The 22,983-nt window shown below is 34.2% G+C and overlaps 1 protein-coding gene across 1 annotated transcript in view; it reads left to right on the top strand.

Annotated features, from left to right (window-relative positions):
• The window catches only part of MARCHF1 (membrane associated ring-CH-type finger 1), an 841,275-nt gene that overhangs the window by 450,278 nt on the left and 368,014 nt on the right, over window positions 1-22,983 (top strand). The window lies entirely within an intron of this gene.

Genomic DNA, 22,983 nt, shown 5'->3' with positions numbered 1-22,983 from the left:
TAATGAATGCTCAATTTAAATACATTTTAACACAAAACACATTGATCTTAAAAATCAGATGTTCTAAGAATATTTATTGGCAGGCCAAAATAGTCATGATAAAATGTTAGATGATATAAAACTGTAAACCATATGATTACAATTTTTAAAAATAAAGTATCCATGTATTTTTTGTCTATCATCACCTATCACAAAATGACTGAAAAAAACTTTCTAGATGTTGACAGTATTTATGTCTGCATTATAAAATGCAGATTATTTAAGTTTTCTTTTACTCTTTTGGAAAATGTTTTTACAATTCGATCACCTTTAAAATCATAAAGACATAATATTGTAGCATAAAGGCATATTTTAAATACAATTATTTTAGCCTAGAAATATAAGAAATGCAACTGCCATCTTTGAAGGTTTGATTTTATGTTAGATAGATTTACTTTCTAATTTACAGCATATTGATCCTAGGCTCACTGAAGTGAGACAGCATGTAAGTTAGTATCCTTCTTCCTTGCTTATCCTAAGTATAGTAACTGGCATGTAATAAAAACTGTAATGTTCAGCTTGGGAATTTTTTCATAAGAAATCTTAAAAGAAACTGCTTTATATTTTCCATACAGAAGTCTTAATTATAGAAAACAAAGTTTATTTTTAACTTGCTGTTAGCATGTAGAAGGGAAAATCCTGCAGAGAGAAATGAAGAAATACTTATAGGGAGCTGAAAAAGAAGGAGGTGGTACTCATCTTCAGAACAATTTTTAATGATTCATTTTGAAAATGGATTTCATAACAGTACATATATAAAGGAATAATGCATAAGTATTTTGATTTTTTGAAGGGGAAGTGTTTATCATTTCAGAAAACAATTAGAAGTGAGTTCCATTGATCTTTCAAAATGTATTTCCAAGGAATTACATTAAGTATTTTTCTACCTTGTGAAGTTTAGCAACCCTGGATCACCATTGGTGTGCTCTTCAAACACATATTTTAACACCTTTTTCCAGCAGGACTTTTTTCAAGTCTTGTGAGAGTTATACATACATGACATTTGTTCATTTAGAGAACTCTTTAATTCTTTGACATTTTTTTCTCTACCTCTATAGCTTTGCTTAGGATAAAATTTTCTTATGATTACTTGGTTAAGCTGAATTTTACTTTATTGGTGATTCTTTTTTCTAAAAATCTTTTTAAATAGCATTAAAATTGTTTTGGAAGAAAAATGCATTTGATTTTTTATATATCTGTTGAATGAAACAACCCTATATTAATCAAATGGAAATAAGGGAGTTGTTTGTTCAGTGAAGAAGATCTATTGACGTGTGTCATTTGGCATTTAAGGGAGAATTAGTTGCTCTTAGTGAACTTGCTTTATTTAGCAGAAATATCTAATGTAGCTATGAAAATACATTAGATAGACATATTTGAATTCAAATGATATAAAAGCAAACACCACTAATTCAACACCTAAGTAATCACATTGTTCACAGAATTGTAAATTACAATGGCTGTGTGTGAGTAACAGATGGATGAATTAAATGTGTTCAGCAGCCTTTCTGTATATTACAGGAAGCCTGACTGCCAGAGATATTTTGGTAGAGTACAACAGGCCTATGTGATTCACTGTACAATAGGCAAAGGAAAATTATTTCCTGTTTAGTAGAGAAAAGTGACCTAACATGAAAAACCTCAACGATGTTGATTTTTTTAAATATGGTATAGAGGTACAAAATACCTTTGCCAATTTCCAAGATTCCTGAGAGTTTTTCCCAACTTTAAAGTTTATTAGCTAATGTATAATCATAAAAGAAGCAACAATCACTTTTTCATCCAAAAGTTTAATTCTAGATTTCCTGAGAATTAAACAGTTCTAATTATAAATTGATTTCTTTATTATGGTATCACCTTTATCATAGCCATTTTAAATCCAACACAGTCGTAATAATGTGAGAAAAATATATATAACCAATGAAGAATTCCTAAAGTATGTGTGTACTATTGATAGCTTACTAGAAGTTATTTTATCTTACTGTACTCTCTTCAAGTTTTGATTCATAGTAGTAGTCAAATTGTTTGCAAACACCGAAGTCCACAATAATTTTTTATTTTCTTAGAATCTATGACACATTAGAATTGGATTAAGGGCAAGCATGTAATATGAATATAAGCTTCTAGATATACCTTCTCTTTTTTTTGGAAGTGATGATTTAAATCATTCCTGATATAGGCTCATGAAAATCAAAGTACGAAATCCTAAGAAGATTTTTAGTCTTATCTTTAGGCATGATTAAACAACTCCAAATTAATAGAAGTTTCCTCTATTTCCAAAGATCTACAGGGGAATTAGATCCTATAACGAATTGATAGCATCATGTGTGTTTAAGAAAGAACATTTCTATCAGGCTATCTTTACTTCTTCTCATTTAATTTTCTTACCTGACATTTTACACTTATTTAGCCTTAGTTTGCTCTCTGTAGAAACACAAACATTTGGTATCAGTTTCTTTGGAAAAACATGCGTTGTTATAATTCAATTTGAACCTGCTAAATTGCTCAAATTGTACGTTTTTCCAAATTTTACATTGCTAAAGCTTTACAAGTTTTATTTTCTGAATTGTAGCCAGTTTGGCTACAATCTTTTGCTTGAATGCTTTTTACTTTTTTCAGAATTTCTGTTTGTAAGAAGTTCTTACATTGTTTAGATTACAGTACTTAAAATAGTTAGGTTCTGGAAATTCAACTCTAAAACTTAGAGATGTAGTTATTTTTCAGATTTATTTTAGCAGGAAGATTCAGTAACTGATTTCGCTTAATATATTTCCAAAATTTCTATTAAAATACAAAATTATAGCAAAAATGCTTCCCAGCTCTTGAGCTCTTGGCCCATCTATCTCTGTCAGTTCATCCTCTGGAGGCAGGGAATGCAGGTTGAGCTCAGAGGGCAGGATCCCAGAGCATACTGAGAGCATAGAGCACAGGAGTTCTCCCTGGACCAAACAAAGAGGAACACCAGAGCTATAGGAGCATAGGGCCAGCAGTCTGTCTCCAGAGAAGCTGTCTAGGGCATAACCTCATTCTTCAGAAATTGGCAAAGTCTGGAGTAAGTACAGCAAAGCAAAGCAGGCTTTAGAAGGTTAACATGTCGTTGAAGGTGAAAGCAAAGCATAATACTGATAGGAGAAACTACAAGGAATCAGCATCAATTGATGGCAATACCAAGTCTAGAATCTTTGACCAACCAAGAGAGTTTTATATGATTAATTCTTGCAGGAAGGTGAACAATTTCATGGCTATCTGGGTTCTTACACATTAACAATATTAAGTCTATGTTTCCAGCTGGAATAGGGGATTTATCGTGTTTATGGTTGGGAATGAAAGCAGAGCTTGACCTCAGATCATTTCTAACCTTACCACTTACCATTTCATACATGGCCAGGAAGCCACTAAGTGCTTCTATTCTTTGAATATCATTTCTGAGTCAAATCCTACATAGGACATTTACACGTGGTTACCTCATTCTAAATTAGTTATTCTAATAGTCTTTATAAGATGCCCATGAAATATTACATACTATTCTCATTTTAATGTAAGGAAATGCAATCAAGATGACTATTACCTATGAAGATTACACTCTAATGAGGAGGAGGAGGAGCCAGATTCAAACTGGGTTATACTCTTTTTATTCATGAATCGGATGCAGGACATACACTTTCTTGTAGAATGGTAGATCTCATGTTGACCACTTATGACTAAAATAGAAAAATGCTATTCAAACAAAAGTATTCTTAAGACATAGTGCTGAAATATGTTTTTTAGTCTGAGATACTGTTAAAATATCTCTGGGTATTTTGAATTATTAAAGCATTTTTGTAACCTCTTTTGAAAAGTGATACATTGAGATAACAGAGTTCGTGCTCCTATTATGTACAATTCAGTAATGTGAGCTACATAATTGGGTGTAATCATAGGAAAAATGGAAGTGCTTTAACATGTGTCTTTTTTAAAATTCTTAAAATTTGTTACTCTATTTGCAGCTATAAATAATATAGATGCTAATTTCACAAACAAGGGAAAATACAGTAATATATAGCGAAAGATAAAAACATATAAACTCTATCAGTGCAGGACATTGTAATTCTTTTGTCCTTCGTAATATAGATACAATTTTGACTTTTTGTTAATTTATAATTTTCCGTGCAATATTTCAAGTGTTTCATTTTTACTTCTCTTTTCATGAATTATTTATTTGTATTTTTCTGTTATTAATCTTTTTCATAATGAGAATAGTTATTGTCACTCTTATTGAAATACCTTTTCTCTTCTCCCAGCAACTCTAGCTAGGTTTAACATCTTTCTCCAATATTTTCACAATGAACTTTAAGCAAACAAAACAATTTTTTAACATTTGCTTTTCAAATAAAATTAAACTCATAATAACATTTGTTAGTCATCAATGGTACCTCTCTGGTTCCTACTTACAATCTTCAGAAGAAATCAATATTAATCATAGATTGTGTGTCAATAGAGTTTCATAAATAAAAGAGAAACAAATTTTTGCTTTAGAAACTCTTATGGTCTTGTCAGAGTATTTCAAAGTACAGGAGAAAACTAAAAGCAAATAAAAATTTATATTTCTCTTAGTTTCGCATATGTTCAGGCTACAGGAGGAAAAGAGTATCTACGAAGACCAAACTGATACATAAATCCCTACCTAAGTTCCACACTGATGAGCAAACGTACTAAATTGATGCAGAAACATTTTTGTTTTTCTCACAGAGCTTACATTGAAAAAATAATGCATTTTTTTGCTCCTAACTGCTGATTTCTACCAATTAATTATCAGTTAATCCATTCATTAGCAAAAATAAACACAACAAATCAGTAAACAACTATCTATATAAAAATAAATAAAATGACTTCAGATATAAACTTATTTGTAACTATAACCTGAAAGAAGAAAACATTACACGCATTTCAATGAACAAAATTGCTTGTAATTATAAAGTGAAATTGTGTGTTCCTGAAGATACACACTTTGTTTTCTCATCACTTAATATCTACTGCTGGATTTTCCCCACAATCAGATAGGCTACATTTCCACAATTAATGCTTCTTTTCACATTTTGGGCTTTTACCTTAATACCTTTTAATCCAATGGAAATGCCTCCATATATTTCTCTCCCTAACTGTGTGTGCTCTTAGAGTAGACACCATAAAAAATATAACATGGTCAAGAGCATGAGAAGACAAACAACAGATGGGGAGAAACTATTCACAAAACGTCTATCTAATAGAGAACTTGCATCCAAAATATACAGGCAACTCTTTGCAACTCAAAAGAAGAAAATGCAAAAACCTATTAAAAATGGTCCATGGTGCAGAACTCAGAAATAAGACCACATATCTACAACCATGTGATCTTCACAAACCTAACAAAAACGAACAATGGAGAAAGCATTCCCTATTTACTAGATGATGCTGGGAGAACGGGCTAGCCATATGCACAAAATTGAAACTGAATCCCATTCCTTACACCTTATACAAAAATAAACTCAAGATGGATTAAAGACTTAAGTGTAAAACCCAAAACTATAAAAACCCTAGAAGAAAATATAGGCAATACCATTTAAAAACCCTAGAAGAAAATATAGGCAATACCATTTAGGACATAGGTGTGGACAAAGATTTCATGACGAAGTCACCGAAAGCAATTGCAACAAAAGCTAAAATTGATCTAATTAAACCAAAGAGCTTCTGCACAGCAAAATAAACTTTCATCAGAGCCAACAGGCAACCTGAAGAGTGGGAGAAAATTTTTGCAATTTATCTTTCTGAAAAAAGTCTAATGTCTAGAATCTACAAGTGGTGAGAGAGAAAGTATCAGGAAGAATAGCTAATGGATGCTGGGGTCTTAACACCTAGGTGATGGGTTGATCTGTGCAGCAAACCACCATGGCACATGTTTACCTATGTAACAAACCTGCACATCCTGCACATGTAGCCTGGAACTTAAAAGTTGAAGAAAAAAAAATAAATTTAATATCAGGAAAAAAATGGCCCAAAGACCTGAACAGACACCTCACTAAAGAAGATGGCAAACATATGGAAAGATGTTCAACATTTTATGTGGTTAGGGAATTGCAAATTAAAACAACAATGAGATACCACTACACATCTATTAGAAAGACCAAAATCTGGAACACTGATAAGAACAAATGCCAGAGAAGATGTGGAACAGAAACCCCCATTCATTGCTATTGGAATACAAAATGGTACATTGTTGGAAGACAAAATAGTACTGTGTTGGAAGACAGTTTAACGGTTTCTTAGAAAACCAAATGTACTTCACCATAAAATAAACCACAAACTTCTTGCCCAAAGGAGTTGAAAACTTATATCCTAACAAAACCCTGCAAACAGTTGTTTATAATGGGTTTATTCATTATTGCTAAAAATAAATCATCAAGCAATGAAAAGTCACGGAAGAACTCTAAGTGCATATTACTAAATGCAAGAAGGCAATCGGAAAAGACTACATACTGTGTGATTCCACCTATAGAACATTCTGGAAACAGCAAAACTATGGAGATAGCAAAAGGATCAGTGGTTGTCAGGAGTTGTGGGGACGAGATGAATAGGAGGAGAATAGAGGATTTTTAGGGCAATGAAAACTACTCTGTGTGATCCTATACTGGTAGATACTTATTATTATACATTTGTCAAAACCCCTAGAGGACACAACACCAAGAGTGAACCTTGATGGAAACCACAGACTTAGGGTAATAATGATGTGTCAGTGTTTGTTCATCAATTGTAACAAATTCATGTAGCACTCTCCTATGAGGTATCCATAGTGGCAGTGGCTGTACATGTGTGGGGGTAGGGAGAATATGGAAAATTTCTGTATCTTCCACTCAGTTGTGCTGTGAACCTAAAACAGCTCTATAAAATAAAGTCTGATGAAATATATACAAAACACAAGGAAGATACATGTGGCACTATTTGTCTGATAATGCCAAAGGAAAGTAGCCCAGTTGGTGTGTTTCTTAGAGCCTAGGAAGATAATTTCAGTGGCTCACGAGATCACTAGGGAGGCAGTGATCATATCTCTGGCTATTCACAGGCACATCTTCATAATCACCTTTCTCTTAATCGCTTCTACTTGTGCCTTTCCCCCTCACACCCTCACACACCTGTGCACCTGCTGCCTCCTCTCAGATTCTGGCCTACCATGATTCTTAGACTGACTTCTATTGTAGTAGAGTGGGAGAACACCCAATTTCGATGCCAGTTTCTGTCACTCTGATATCTAGGCATTGGAATAAAAAGGTCCCTGGCTCTGGGGCAAACATATTAGCCTGTGTAACAAGTTGTGGAGATCCCTGTTTCAAAAGACTGAGGGAAACTAGCATTATATCACAAAGGTGATTGTTGCTTTCTGCCTGCACTAGTCTACTTCAGTTACAGGTACTGATCCATACATTTTCCAGAGACGCAGATCAACCTGCCTCATTCCTGGCATTCAATCAGGCTCCAAGTTTCATGCACTGGCCACCCAGAGGCAGTTTACAGCAGATTCAAATCAGGTTCTTACTGAGTTCAATGAGAAGATCCAAACCGTCTAATGGCAGGCAGAATTAATTGCCATCCTTCAGAAACTACCAAATTTGGTACTAGAATTAAAATCTCTATATTCAGGTTCTTAAATGGGAAGGTTTTTGGATCAAGCCACTGGTCAAGAAGGAAATCAAGCAAAGCTCTTACATACTAGAAAACAGTGAGCTCTCAGATCCAGGCCAAGGCTGACGGATCTTACTACCTGACTATTGAAGGGCCCCAAGACTGCTCTAACAACACCCATTTCCAAAAATATGGATCAGTAAACACATATTCATTCTTTATAATTAGACTCTATTGTTAGAATTGTTTTAGGTTTATAGAAAAATTGAGCAGATAGTACAGAAGATTGCCATATACCCCTCACCAACACAATTTACCCTGTGGTTAAAATCTAACATTACTATGATACATTTAGTACAGGTAATGGAATTATATTGATACATCATTATTAACTAAAGTCCATAGTTTATTCAAATTTTTTAGTTTTTGCCTAAAGTTATTTTTCTGTTCCAGGATTTCATCCAGGATACCATATTACATTTAGTTATCATGTCTCCGTTTGCTTTTCTTGGTTCTGATAATTTCTCAGTTTCTCAGTTTTTCACAGTCTTGACAGTTTTGAGGCTTACTGTTAGGATGCCTGTCTATTGGAGTTTTTATATTTTTCTCATGATTAAGGTGGGGTTATGGTTTTCGGATGGGGAGATCACAGAGGCAAGGTAAAGTGCCATTTTTGTCATATCATATTGAGAGAGAATTTTTTTCTTCGTCTCTCTCTTTCTTTCTCTTTCTTTCATTCTTTCTATCTTTTGGATTTCAAAACAACTTAAGAGTTTTAAAAAGTTCCTTTGTCTTTCTCCACTCATTTCCAATCTTCCTTTCTCACATTCTAATCTTTACATAAGAGCAAGATGTAGTTTTTAAAAATAAAACAAGATATGCTCCTGTTTAACCCCCCCCCCGCAATACATTATATTGTTCTTGGAATAAAATACCCAAAGACCTTACCTTAGTTTGCAATGCTCTGCAGGGATCTGTCCCCTGCCTATTTCTCCAGCCTTATTTTGACCACTATCCCTGCCCCTTTATGCCCAGCCATGCTGGTTATAAAACATGGCAGCTCGGAGTATTCAACATAGTTATTATGCAATAATAGGTAAAGGTATGTACACTAATAATACCTAGTGTACATTCAATCTCCAGATAATCCGTAATAGAAACCTACAGGGAAAAATATGACAGAAGCTGCCAACTGGATAGCTACTTGTTTTTCACATGAGCTTTAGACCCTTATCATTTCTTAAAATAAAAACAAGAACAAACACTGCTGGTATTTTTATTAGAATTACAGTATATTTATAAAATAATTTGGAAATATTTGACATTTTTTATTGTACTTGGCAGAATATTGTCTATTTAATTCTTGTACTCAAAAAACTACCCATCTGATATATTTATCAATTTTACTTTTATTGTGTTTACACAAAAGCAAAATGTTTCTCTTTTTAATTTATTAATTTTGCTCTCAAGTTTTAATCTTTCTCTTCTCGTGTCTGTTATACTTGCTCCTAGTTTATTGAAATGTATATTTAATTAATTGGTTTACATTCTTACACATTTGAAAATGAAAAACTTTTAAGGAGACAAATTTGCCTCTAAATGAAGCTCGATAACTTCCCTTAAGTTTAGTTTTTCAATGTCATAATTTTCTAAATAATGTATGTTAATAATTTTTGCATTCTCTTTAAATAAAATTTTTAAAGAAAAAGCTTCTTAAATGTAGTATAAACCTCTATTTTTATTTTATTGTCAGTGGTTTGATATCCGAGTGATTTTTCAATGAATATTTGGCATGAGCTTGAAGTGTATCTTTGTATAAGGTACAAAGCTGAAGGCTGTTCATCATTCATGATTTTTTGAGGCTATGCTCTCTATATGGAAAAAGAATCACAATTTTTCCACATCATCTAAATTATTTAGAGTTTGAATAATAACTGTCAGAAAAGATCATTTATTTCTATGAATACACAAAGAAAAAAAAACAAAGAATAGAAATCCCTGTGCTGTCACATCCCAGACGTAAGTCAGACTCACATCTGCTTTGTGGTCTGCCGCTCCCACCGTGCAGATGTTAGTGACACTTATCATTCAGGGCCAAATGGAAGCCAAGAGTCTGATCAATGAACATTTATTAATGCCCAAGATATGCTAGGTTTGTGCATGCAGACCGTGATGGCAGTTACAATTGGTGACAGTAGGAAATGTCAGAAGGAAAGATACTGGAGTACCAGTGTCCAGAAAGCAGTAGGATTGCGGTTTTGCCAGCTTCATGTGTCTGATAACAAGAGTGCCCATCCAGAGGAAGGCTCATTCTCCTCAGTTATCTTCCTCTTTACACAAAGCATATTCAACATTGACTATCAAGTTACACAGGCTTCAATACCATCATTTTAGTTCAAATTATGGATGAGAGTGAGGGGAATTTCCTGACATTTTCCCATTAGTAATGTAGGATTCCACAGAGGTAGTAGGATGTAGGGAAAATAGCAACTTTCTTTGATAAAGGAAGAGGGTTCTTATGAGAATAGAGCACTGAAAAAAAAAAAACATTGCTAATGTTTTTATGATAGGGCACCAAGAAAGGCTATTCTGAGTAACAACTAAAATTAAAAGCCAGGGTAGTTTTATTACAAATTATACAGAACCAGATCCCTCTTTTGGGGCACAGAAAATTAATCAATAGCTCTATAATCACCAAAACTAGAGAATTTGACATTAAGCCCTCAGGCCAGTGTTCAAGTTCATTATGCATGTGTGCTCACACAAAATGCAGACACATAACGAGGCTTTTGCCATTCTGATGCACTTTGACTAGGTAAGGAGAATGAAATAAGTCATAAGACCTGCCATGTTTCTATAATTTTGTAATTTTTGTAAAAGGCCATACACTTTAAATGTCTCAAAAATCTCTTCAGATACTATTTACCAACAGGTTGAATTCCACAAAGAAAACATATTTGATCGCAAATCATAATAGAACATTTTAACTTTTATAACGTGTCATTTACCTAGGAAGAGCCTTTCTGTGACATGTTTTAAATCAACGTGCAACTTGCTTTACAAGAATTTATCTTTCTATTTATGAAGCTCTTCATATTTTTTAAAGTAGCTTTATTTCATGTGAAATTATTCATAGTAACTCCCTAAATAATTTTCTCTTATTTCTACAGCAATACATTTTGGTTTCTATGGTTGTCAGACTGGAGTTAAGGCCAGTAGACAATCTTGAAAATGTCACTCTTATGCGGCCACGGTATGTGATTGTTTTGTTTTGATCTGCTTTGCTTCTTCCATTATCACAGACAAGAAGAAGAAATGTTAACTGTCTTAAACGATCAATGTGGATCACCACATAATTGAGTAGAAGCTAGGAAATAGTAATAAGCAGGAAAATGGTGAAAACAATCAAATCAGCCATGCTTAAATCCAACCCAAAAATCAACTCTTGTGGATTTCAAGGATAATTTCTTGTATGCAAATGTACTTTTTCACTCATATCTGTTTTTAAAGGCAATCCCAAGTGTCCTTTCTTTCCCGTTCCGTAGAGCTACCTATAGTGCTCTGAGTAAATCTGTGTTTAAAAATTGCTGGTTCTTTAGGGAGTAATTATGTAACTTTTTTAATTTTCCTTGGCTCAGATCCCATTGAAAGGCAGCTCCTTGTCTGCCAATATCTATTCTCTCTTTCTCCTTCAGTAAGGGAAGCTTAAGTATTTAGTGGAGCACAAAATACTAATTACAGTATCTAGCCTTCCTCACAGCAACTAGGTATGGCTGATATCTAAATTCTGACAATGACTGTGTAAGCAAAAATGGTCACACAAAAAGGGAGCCCTCATCTCTCTCTCATTTTTTTCCCTGCTGGCTGGATTGCAGATATGATGTCTAGAACCAAAATATGGGGGGGGGGGGGGGGGGGGAACCTCCTTTCCTGATGACTTAATAATACTGGTATACCAGCCTAGACTGAGGATTTCTTTTCTTCTGAGAGAAGAAATATCTCTCTTGATCAAATCATTCTATTTGTTTACTAAGGCTACCCTAACATGGTACCACAAATGGGTGGCTTAAACAACAGAACTTTATTTTCTCATAGTTCTGGGGGCTACAAGTCTGAGACTGAGGTCTCAGCAAGACTGATTTCTCCTGAAATCTCTCCCCTTGCATAGTAGAATAGATGACCATTTTCTCCTTCTGTTTTCAAAGCCTTTCGTCTCTGCATATCAGTGTGCTGGTTTCTTCCTTTTATGAGAAGGAAGAAATATGACACCCATAAGACGTCGTTTTACCTTCATTACCCTTTTAAAGGTTTTTTCTCAAAATACAGTCACATTCTGAGGTACTGGCAGTTAGAACTTCGAACATAAGAATTTTGGAGTGACACAATTCAGCCCACAGCATGCTTATTTTTTGTTAACCTGCACCGGAATATATTCCTTATGGATACAACATAGGGGATGTTCAAATGCTATAATTACTAGCGAAAAGTAGATGATCAGGTTATCTGGCTTAGATATGTGGACACCTCAGGCCTTGTAGAACTTTTCTCTTCAGTGATACTGACTTCCCAGCTAAACTCGGGCACACACCTCCCCTCTGATAGGGAAAGCCTGTCTTACTAAGCTTATTATTGAAGGGAAGAGAGCAGAACGTAAAGTGTGCTTCGTGTGTTCCAACAAAGAGATCGGACTTGGAAGACGCAATACCATAGGTGTGCAGTTTCTTCTTCCAAACCTACCAATCAAATTACTTAATCAACCCATCCTCTGAAGATAAGTGATAAAGATAGATGGTGAAACATAGGGTGTTACTCTAATTAAAAATTCTCATCTGTAGCCCAAACCACAGCGTCATGCAATACACATAGCAAACCTATATATGTACCCCCTAAATCTAAAATAAAAGTTGAAGAAAAAACCGGAATTTAAAAAATTCTCCACATGAAAACATGAAGTAAGGGAAAATGACATTTTCCCCCACAGTAAGGCTGAATCAACTACCTTTCATGGGCCTGCTATTACTGATACTCATTCATGTTATTTTTGCGTTTAACTTACTGTTAAGGACTGATAACTTATTGCAAGTCAGGACTCGAACATGTAGTAAATCAATTTACTAAAATTATTGGTGGTAACTCAAACTGTCTTTTGTAGGAGAGACTTTTCACCAGGAACTTTAGAAGATTACTATTTGGGCTGGGCGTGGTGGCTCACACCTGTAATCCCTACACTTTGGGAGGCTGAGGCGGTCGGATCCCCTGAGGTGAGGAGTTTGAGACCAACCCGGCCAACATGGTGAAACCCAGTCTCTACTAAAAATAAAAAAAAATTAGCTGGGTGGTGACGGGTGCCACTAATCCCAACTACTCATGAGGCTAAGGCAGGAGAATTGCTTGAACCCGAGAGGCTGAAGTTGCAGTGAGCCGAGGTCGCGGCATTGTACCTCAGCCTGGATGACAAGAGCAAAACTCCATCTCAAATAAATAAATAAATAAATAAATAAATAAATAAATAAATAAATATTTTAAAAAATAAAATAAATTACTATTTGGGAAGCGTAGAGAAACTGGGGACACCTGAATGTCATACTATAGCAATAGGTCACAATGCATAGAGAAGAGAACATAGCTTTGAGAAAATGTTGAAGCCACTTGAATTTACTTTATTTGTTAGCATAAGCCTCACGTTGGCAAATAGTTTTACTGCAACACATTGTTTATGTAGTGTCTATGGTTGTTGTTTATGTTAAAACAACAAAGTGGAATCATTATGAAAGAGATCAAATTGCCCACCAAGCCTAAAATATGTACTATATATTTATATATAATTTAGTTATTCATAGAAAATTTGGAAGGATTAACTCAGATATAAACTAATGAATTCTACATTTCTTCACAAGCTGAGGATTTTGTTCTTATATGTAAGATGTTTGACTATGCTTCAAATATTGTAAAATACCTCCTCACCTAGGCTAAGAACCAATGTCCTGGTGAAATACAATTAAATAATTTTATTTCCAGTGTACTCTAATGAGAAAAAATTTGTTGATAAATGTTTTAAAAAGTTGATTCAGCTGGGTAGCTAGTATTTAGCGAAGTGTTTTCTCAGTGTACTGATTGTTTAGGATAGCTGTTCACTAGCATGTCTCATTTTAATTGATATCACATACAAGCAAACTCTAAGATATCTGTCTTTTAAATATATTTCTGCAGATAGCCTGACTGTTTCCTAGTGATTGATTAAAAATATGAACTCAAGTAATTTAAGCTGGATTACCTGATTGTATTTTATATGAAATTAAGGTTCTTTAATTCTTCAAAATTTATTTAGAGTTCCTTCAATAGTATGATGTATTAGACTATGGAAGATAAGCCTCTATTTTTATCTCAGACATCTGAATAAAACTTTTGATAGCTGCTTAACGAAAAAAGAATGAGATTTAGCATTGTGCTGTAAAGCATACTCCTCCCACTGGACTATTGAACCCCTCTTAGAAGGCAAACCTTTTTAATTACAGACCTGAAAGTTTTTCTCTTTCCCTTGAAAATATTTTGTAGCATTGCATGGTAATTATGAGTATGGATTAAACATGATCGTAAGTGTCATTTATATTTACCACAGTAGGACACAATTTATGGGCTTGCAATGACAGAAATGCTTATGTTCATGCATATAAAAGATAATGGTAAGCTTCTGAAATCAGAATCCTGGAGTGCTACAAGAGTTTATTATCATCTCACATTCAAACACTTACTGTTTCTATTATTGCTGGTGGTTTTCCATGGTAACCACTGTGTGAACACAATTTAATTACATTATTCAAAAATTTAAATTAAATTAAGTTAATCCAGGATGGGCTGTTTAAAGAAGGATATTATACTCCAGTGTATCAATTAACACATTAAAAATAATTTTTAATCCTAAAAGTTCCACAAGAACTATATTATTGGGAAAAATATAATGTTAGAAAAATAATGAAGTTGTGTTATTGATTTTCTTAATGTTATATTCTAGCACAATGAGATAAACTTTATTGATCCACTGGTGTTATTATTTTCTATGTTCCCTATAAACTGTTATATATTTGCTTAATATAGTTTAGTGCAACAATTTAAGAAAAAAAAATCTATAGCCTTTACAACTATTAATTGTGATTCTAGGATTATAAATACAAAGATTATATAGAAAGATGCCTATTAGATTATTTTTTACCCTTTGGTCTGCTTGGGGCTCTTGATTTTATTACTGAAAGTCCTATATTCTGAGAATCCTGTTGGTCCCCAGTGGATACTATTGTGACAGATCTTATTCATGTATCTAATCTTGCACATCTACACTAGAGAATCATTGTGTTAAATATACCTGGTTGGAATCCAAACATTTCTGGACAATGATCCAGTCTTAACTTGTAATATTTTGTGTCGTGATGGGGAGATGCTTTCAGGATTACTTTTTAGCCCTTAGCCGAGACTCCTGGGGATACCATTGATCCTCTAATTGCCTTAATGGAGAAATCCTGAATTCTGGATAGGACTTTATAGGACTTCTGGGTTTTGACTCTAGTGATTTAGCACATGGGACTCTATCTTTCTAGAATTCCCAGCATCTAATCTACATTCTTACCCTCCTTCAAAATCCAGCACAAACCTGCCCACCTACAGGGTATATCTACATAGATCACAACTCATTTTAATTCATTCAGCATTTAATGTACTTGGAATTGTATTCATATTTTCTCTATTAAAGTATATTGTAGGTCTAATGCATTCTTCTTAACCAGCTTATAAGTTTGTAGCTCTGAAAATATGAATCAGCATAAAATCTCCTCTCGTTTTCTCCTCTCTCTCTTTCTATCTCTGATAGTGTCTAGATATCATTAAGCAATGCATGAAGCAAACATTTTGCATGTCATAGGTACATGATTAATATTGTTGACTGAAACCTTGTATCTACAGCAAGGTAAATTTTCATTTTGATGTATGCAGAAGATAGTTGCAGGTTTTATGTTAGCTGCTGATTAAAATCTTTTGTGTGGATAGGATGTAGTTGAGTTTTAACCTTCTTTATCTGGATATTACCAACCTATATTGCGGAATTAATCCTGTGAGATGAGCCATCATACTGCATGTCTTCTCATATGTGTGCCAAGTGCAAGCATCACTTGTATTACTGTTGAAATAAGTGTCTGGAGGATGAAGCATGCTATACGTAGCTAATTGAGTTGAGACTTTTAGAGGGGTGCAATAATGTATTCTAACACCAGTCTTCAGGTTTCTGGTCTGATTTTCAAGCGACCTTATTTCTATTTGTGTTGAAATATAATGGGGGAGTCATGTGCTAGGAACTCTTGCATGAACTTTCCACATATATCATCCTAAAGTAATATACCTTGGTGAAGTTATAAAGGAATCAGGTTTTCTTAGTAACTGATATAGTTCAGCCTGATTTAGTGTCTAGATAGGAGAAATGAATCAAAATGGACAAGGCAGGCTGTCCATATCAAAGAAGAAATTGCAATTCCAATTCATTCCAGCTAGTTGACTCATCTAAACTTTCCTTTTCTCATGCATTATTATTATCTTATTTGATTAAAAATTCAACTGAGAACTTATTGTAGAATGTTTTGAACTAAAAACCGTAGACAAATATGTGGATGATTGGTTTAGAATGAAATGTTTTATTCTGCTGTGACTTGGCTACTTTGTTTATATGGGGCCAGTAACAGACAAAGGAAGTAATGAGGTAGGTGCCATCTTCTAACCTATATTTTCCTTCAGTACATGACTGGTTTTTTATATTGTGACCTGTTACTACTCTTGCCACTCATTTGTCACCTGTTTCCTACCTGCAATTTCTTAAAACAAGCAAGACAAAATTACACAAACACATAAAACCACAACCTTTTACTGAGACATAAAAAAAATTTCATTAATTTGCAGTCTGTTTTGTGAAGAAAGCTATAAAACAAAGACCTTACAATAGAAATATAGGGTACAATTTATTAAACTAGGAAATGTAAATATATAAGAAAATACAGTTAATGTGGTTGAACATAAAATTTGCTTCTGAGCTTCTGAATACAAGGGAAGTATGGAAAAAGGACTTCTGTATAATTTAGATTATCAGATGATATAAAATACATGTTACTGAAGAAATACCATCATTTCTGACACTAAGGTTTAAAAAGGAATGCATCACATATGTTCACACATATTAAACACAATAAATGGTAATATATGGACAATGGATTTATAAAAGATGCAAAAAATATTCATAAAAATACTTTATTAATTTTCAATGAATATCAAAAGCATGCAATAACATTAGCACTGAATAAAATATGGCGGTTATTTGTGTGTGTGTGTGTGTGTGTGTGTGTGTGTGTATCAAAATCAAATCTTAGAAACCTGGTCTCTATAAGACAAGAGATACTGTTTTTCTTAAATTGTCTTTATCAAATAATATCAGTTTTTTTCTTTCTTTTTATTTGTCTAAGACTTTCATAGGACTTTGAGGGTAGTCAATTTAAAATTAAACTTCTTGTCCTTGAACTAAAATGCAAAAAGATGCAAACTTGCAACATAGCTTATAAAAGAAGGTGATAAATAGGTTTATGGCATAGATTGTGGTGATGATTTCATGGGTATATATTTATCTCCAGACTCATGTAGTTGTATACATTAATTATGTACGGCTTTGTGTAAGTCAGAAATTTAAATAAAAAATGTTGAATTTGAAAAAAAAATATTATTTGAATTATAGTCAGATACCTAACAAACTTTCTATTCTTTCGTCTACATCTTCTCTTCCAGATTCTGGACTTTTCTTTCCCTTCAACCTCAGCAGTATTACAGCAGCCCCAAGGTCAATTCTAATGAACCTGGACATTTCCCATTTTCTTCCTCAATACCCCATTCATTTCTTCAGTTACATATTAAGGCCTGGGGAAATGCTTAATTTTCTGTGAGTAGAGAAAAATGAGAAGAGATGAGTAAAAGCTAGTAATCAACAAGGATTGTTAAACCTTGTGTTTTAATTTCTTAATCTTCCTGTGGAAGAGGGAACAATTTGTGACTACTTATTTATTAACACTTCCATACTAAGTAAACTAGCCATCATTTGAGTGTTTTAAAGGCAAAGTATAATAATATTTCTCCATGTATCCATTGGGTAAATTTTAAGCTTTCTGTAGAATACCAGAAATGTGGTATCCTGATATCTTATTTTGTCTGACAGACATGAAGTTAGTCTGAATTATTAAATTACATAAGTTAACAGAGAAATGTGTGGAAACGTTTTTGAACTTTCTATGTGACTTAGAAGATCCAATAAATGAATTTTTTATAGTAACTAGTTAAACTGACTGTATGACTGGAATACATTGTCAGTGGGAGAAGTACATTCAGCCATATTATTATCAGGTTGCTCTTCTAGAGATCAGGTGAAGAAGAATTGGTATATGGGTACTTTCCTACCTGCAGGATTATCTTAAGAGTCTGACAATCATCTTAGTCTTCCTGCACCTCATCATTAACATCAGAAGATGCTCAAAGATAAAACAATAGTACAGGTTGCCTAAATCTGGTTTATAGCATCTCAAAGGACCTCCACGGCAATGTCTTCAAGGATTTGGATCCTTGGACTTTACATAGTAGAACTGTCCTTTCCCCTGCTTTCAGCAGAAATTCTTTCCTTCAATGTTCTATTTCCTCTTTTTCTGTGATATAACCTAAGATATATATCCTTGAAAATACATGCAAAATGAACTTGAGATTGAAATTAGCTCAATATTGGAATAGCCATGTTCTATTTCAGAAGTTTAAATCTCTAAGCTGTAGATAAATAGTCTGGAGAGTAATCATTAACAGAGCATATTACATTTGTTCTAGATTCATTATGTGGCTCAAATAGGTCATTGTCTGTGTTTGTGAATGTTCATATTGGGCACTCAATAAATATTTGTTGAATGGAATTGAAAATTATAGTAGGCTTGATGTAATGATCCAATGAATAATTCCAGAATTAGGAGATTCAAAATTATTTTATAAATCTATGCAAACACATTCATTCTCTCTCTCTCTCTCTCCCGTGGAAACCATACTGAAAGAATAAAATATAAACTCCTTCAAGTAAAATACCTAGAGAGTAGGACCTATTCATAGAAATGGTAACTAAATATTTCCTACTTTAGAATAGAGGCTTGCTACCTGATAACAGACTTTCCCTAATGTCTACTGCGCCAAGGGCTGAATCTCTAAGTATGGATTTTCTCTAACTGTGCTCAGTTTCCTAGAAAACCATCCATTGCTCTGGTTAGATCTCCCTGATGGCTGCAGGTTTTGTATTTGAGGCACCCATTGGCTATTGTCCCTTTTGGGTGAATTTCATTTAACACTCAGCACCTGTCCCATTAAAATTCCCTATCTACTTCCAAGGATCTTAAACTTTAAAAACTAATACTGCCCTAGTATAACCCAATATCACAGTTACTCTCAGAAGCTAAGTTGCAGGGAGTATTCTAATTTAATGGAACCTTCAAGCATTTAATTAATTGCAGGTTAACTAGAAGTTGTTCAGCTTTTCTTTTTTGGGGATTCTGTAATTCAAAGCAGTTTATTTTATGACTTCAGGCCTTAATTTTAAATGGGTTACATCTATAGGGCTTTGCCGCAAAGCTATATTTTTCATATAATTTTAGACAGAAAATACTATTAGCCAAATGGAATATTATTAGCCACAGTTGAGTAATTCTTATGGCAAACACTAAATGAAAAATAAGTGTGTCTAATCTGCCATTCAGATTACCTATATTTGGACATTTTAAATAGAACCAACTTGTTTTCAGTACAATAATTATAAACACTAGTTAGGTAGCTTTTATTTAAATTATTACACAGTTAGAACACAATTTAAGTTTATGGCTAGGTGAGGTGGCTCATGCCTGTAATACTAGCACTTTGGGAGGCCAAGGCAGGCAGATCACTCGAGCTCAGGAGTTTGAAACCAGCCTGGGCAACAGTCTTGTCAACTATATCTCTACAAAAAATACAAAAAAATTAGCTGGCATGGTGGTGCAGGTGCCTGTAGTCCCAGCTACTTATGGGGCTGAGGCAGGAAAATCACTTGAGCCTGGGATGCAGAGGTTGCAGTGAACCGAGATTGCACAATTGCACTCCAGTCTGGGCAACAGGAGTGAAATTCTGTCTCAAAAAAAAAAAAAAAGAAAACGAAAAAGAAAAAAAAAAGAAAAAAGAAAATCTGTGGAAAATTAAAAAATAGTTTATATTGATTAAACATTTGTTATTTTATGTAAAACTTTATGTTTATCACTAGTATTTGGAAGTTTTAGATTTAAAAGATACAAGTCATCTATTTAAAATAGTGATCTCTTTTCAACTACAACAGAAAATCTCTATGCTTATCTCCTTTTATTTGAACGAGTTAAACAGGCATTTCTGAAATCACAAACTAAACCATTTCTAATTCCCAGGTTAAATAGAGATATCTTGAGATAAGCTGCAGTAGAGTTTCCTAGGCTGAACTAGAACTTTTCGAAGCACAGCCAATGTATACATACAAATATATATGCATACACACACACACAAGGGAAGGAAGATAAGAGATGAATTAAAATCCAAAAGTTACACTTCCCACACAAAAGTTCAGTATTTAGGACCTTTTTTTCAGATATAAAGTAAATTTACAAGATTATGTGATTTGTCTGTATTGACAGTAAGCTGAGTCTTCTGAGTTTTTAGTCGATTTTAAAGAACAGGTAGTTATTAGGAATGATTTTAGAAATGGAAGTTGTTAGGAACAGTCTGTAGAGTGTGAAGGAAAGAGGTGCATTTGGAAGTGCAAGTATGGTGGGTGTAGGTAGGAGAAGATGATGTGCCTTTCCACAGAAGGGAAAGGGGCAGACATTGGAGAAGGAAGACGATAGTCCATGGAGCTATGTAACAAGAGTGATGGAGTCAGCTGTAGTTTTGGAGAATTTAGACATATAATGTTTAAGGAATTAAGACACACAATGTTTGGAGGCTTAAAAAAGCATGTATTTGCAGCAGTAGTAATGATATGTATTTGTTCATTGTGACTGGCAATTGGAAGCTTTCTAGAAACAAAGATGAAATTATGATTATTTCCTTTTGCTAGAAAGACTAAGTTGCAGTTACTTTCTCCCTGTCAGGGAATCTGGGATGTGCCAGTTTGGGCTTTTCTAGGACAGTACTGTGAGAATTTCTTACCTGAAGCTCTCTGTTTAGGGGAGGAAAAAGTCATTAAAGATGCAGTAGGTGGTTTTAACAAATGCATGCAAATTACATTCTGATGTAAAGTGTGTCTCAAAGATTTTCTCATTAAAAAAGGGGCCAACATCAATAAGTATGAAACACTTCATGTCTGCAGGTTGATACATTTGCCGTATTAGTGCCACTTAAGATACTCTGTGAGACAGAGATAGCATTCTCTTGGTCTGTGTGATCAACTGTCTCTAATTATGGTATCAAATCACTAGAAAGGATGTGTATTGCCTTCTTAATATTTAATTAGATTTTTAAAATTAGCATTCTCTGATGGTAATGCAGGCATATTACAGCTGCTACAGCTAATTGAGAGACCCCTGTGGGATCTAAAGGTGTGCTTGACATTAGCTGTGGTGATCTGTTTTGATGTCACTTCACTAATGTCTTACTGTAGAATATTGTCAAGTATCTCGAACAGTGCTTCGGACTTGTATTAACCCCAGCGTTATAGATTTTTCACTGCCCATCTTTTGAGGAGGTATTTGGGGAAATGAAAAATAAGCAGAATCTGATCCTCACAGGCACTGTTTTCTTGTTCATCCAGCAGTTATTATAGCAGAATTTCTTACTTAAGTGCTGTGGTATAATTCCATTATTCACAAGACTTGGAGTTTATTTCATATGAATTTTAAAGAGCCAGGGCTTTTAGACAGGAAGACAAAGGAAGCCAAACACTTGAGGCAAAGTCACATTTGTACTGTTGTTGATTCTGAAGTTCCTGAAATGAGTGCTTCAGTAGATAGGATAAAAGGGGAGATTATAGATGCTTTGGTTGTTCCTATAAATTTTGCGAAAACTCTTGAATATCTGCAATGGAACACAACAATTGCTCTACTGGGAAGAGAAATGTCATTCCTGCTGTAAATCTTTACTGCCCAGGCCTTCACAACCCATTTGTCAGTCTATGCTTTTCTATAACAATTTTAACTCTGAAAAAATATCCCCAGGGCTGAAAACTTATTAAAACTCTCTGTGTGCAGTAAGTCTGCTGCCTTGGGTGCTCCATAGAGCTTCAGAAAGAGAGAAGCCTGGTCCTACCCCTAGGGGCAGTAAATCTAATGAGAGCCACAAGGAAATAAAAAGGACTGTGCCTGTAAGACAGGTGACCAAGTACTGATGAAGACAACTACATTCATAAAATAGGCTGAATGAAAAGTTTGCCATTAGGTTACTGAGCTATATTACAGCAGAAACAAGACATATGCTAGCCCTGCTACTAATAACTACTATTGAAATCCTCTGTGTACTATTTATTTACCAGAATTTATTAAAACATTGCTATATAGCTCCATGAGATATTGTAATCATCTGTTGACAGAGAAAAAAAGGTGAGATTCTCAGGGCATGTTTACTGAACAAAGGTTCCTCAGTCAGTTTATCCTTAAAGCTGAATCTAAACCCAGGTTGTCTCTTTACTACTCTAGTGCTTCTACAGTATGCATCACTTACAATCAGTAAATATAAAATATACAATGGGATGGTTCTCACCAATGTGCATAAAATTATGTGGTGAACAAAACTATGGCAATGTAGTGTCTAGTTTGTTTTACGGTAGACAGACCAGGATCTGCCATAAATATCTGACATTTTGCCAACAGTTCTAGTAATGTCATCCTGGAACCATTCTTAATATAAAATGTTAATTGTTAAATGATGTATTAATATTTATGTCATTAGTCCCTTAATATACATGTTTATTATATGGCTACCTTTATTTGAAAGTACTGTAAGAGCTAGCATGTCAATATTTCCTCAGTGCCTACCACAATACCAAGTACAAGAAAGCTTCCTAATATATGCTCTTAGACCAAACTGAATTAAAGACAAGATATCTAAAATGAGACTCTTTCATCCATGCCAGCGGCAACAATGTTGATTATGATATCACACAATGATTCTTGGTTAACTCTCTATAAGAAATAGATAATCGGGCCGGGCGCGGTGGCTCAAGCCTGTAATCCCAGCACTTTGGGAGGCCGAGACGGGCGGATCACGAGGTCAGGAGATCAA

The sequence above is a fragment of the Rhinopithecus roxellana genome, chromosome 2 (assembly GCF_007565055.1).
Source record: "Rhinopithecus roxellana isolate Shanxi Qingling chromosome 2, ASM756505v1, whole genome shotgun sequence".
In the NCBI taxonomy this organism is placed as follows: domain Eukaryota; kingdom Metazoa; phylum Chordata; class Mammalia; order Primates; family Cercopithecidae; genus Rhinopithecus; species Rhinopithecus roxellana.
Note: the sequence above shows the minus strand (reverse complement) of the source record. Positions and strands in the feature narration are given on the sequence as shown.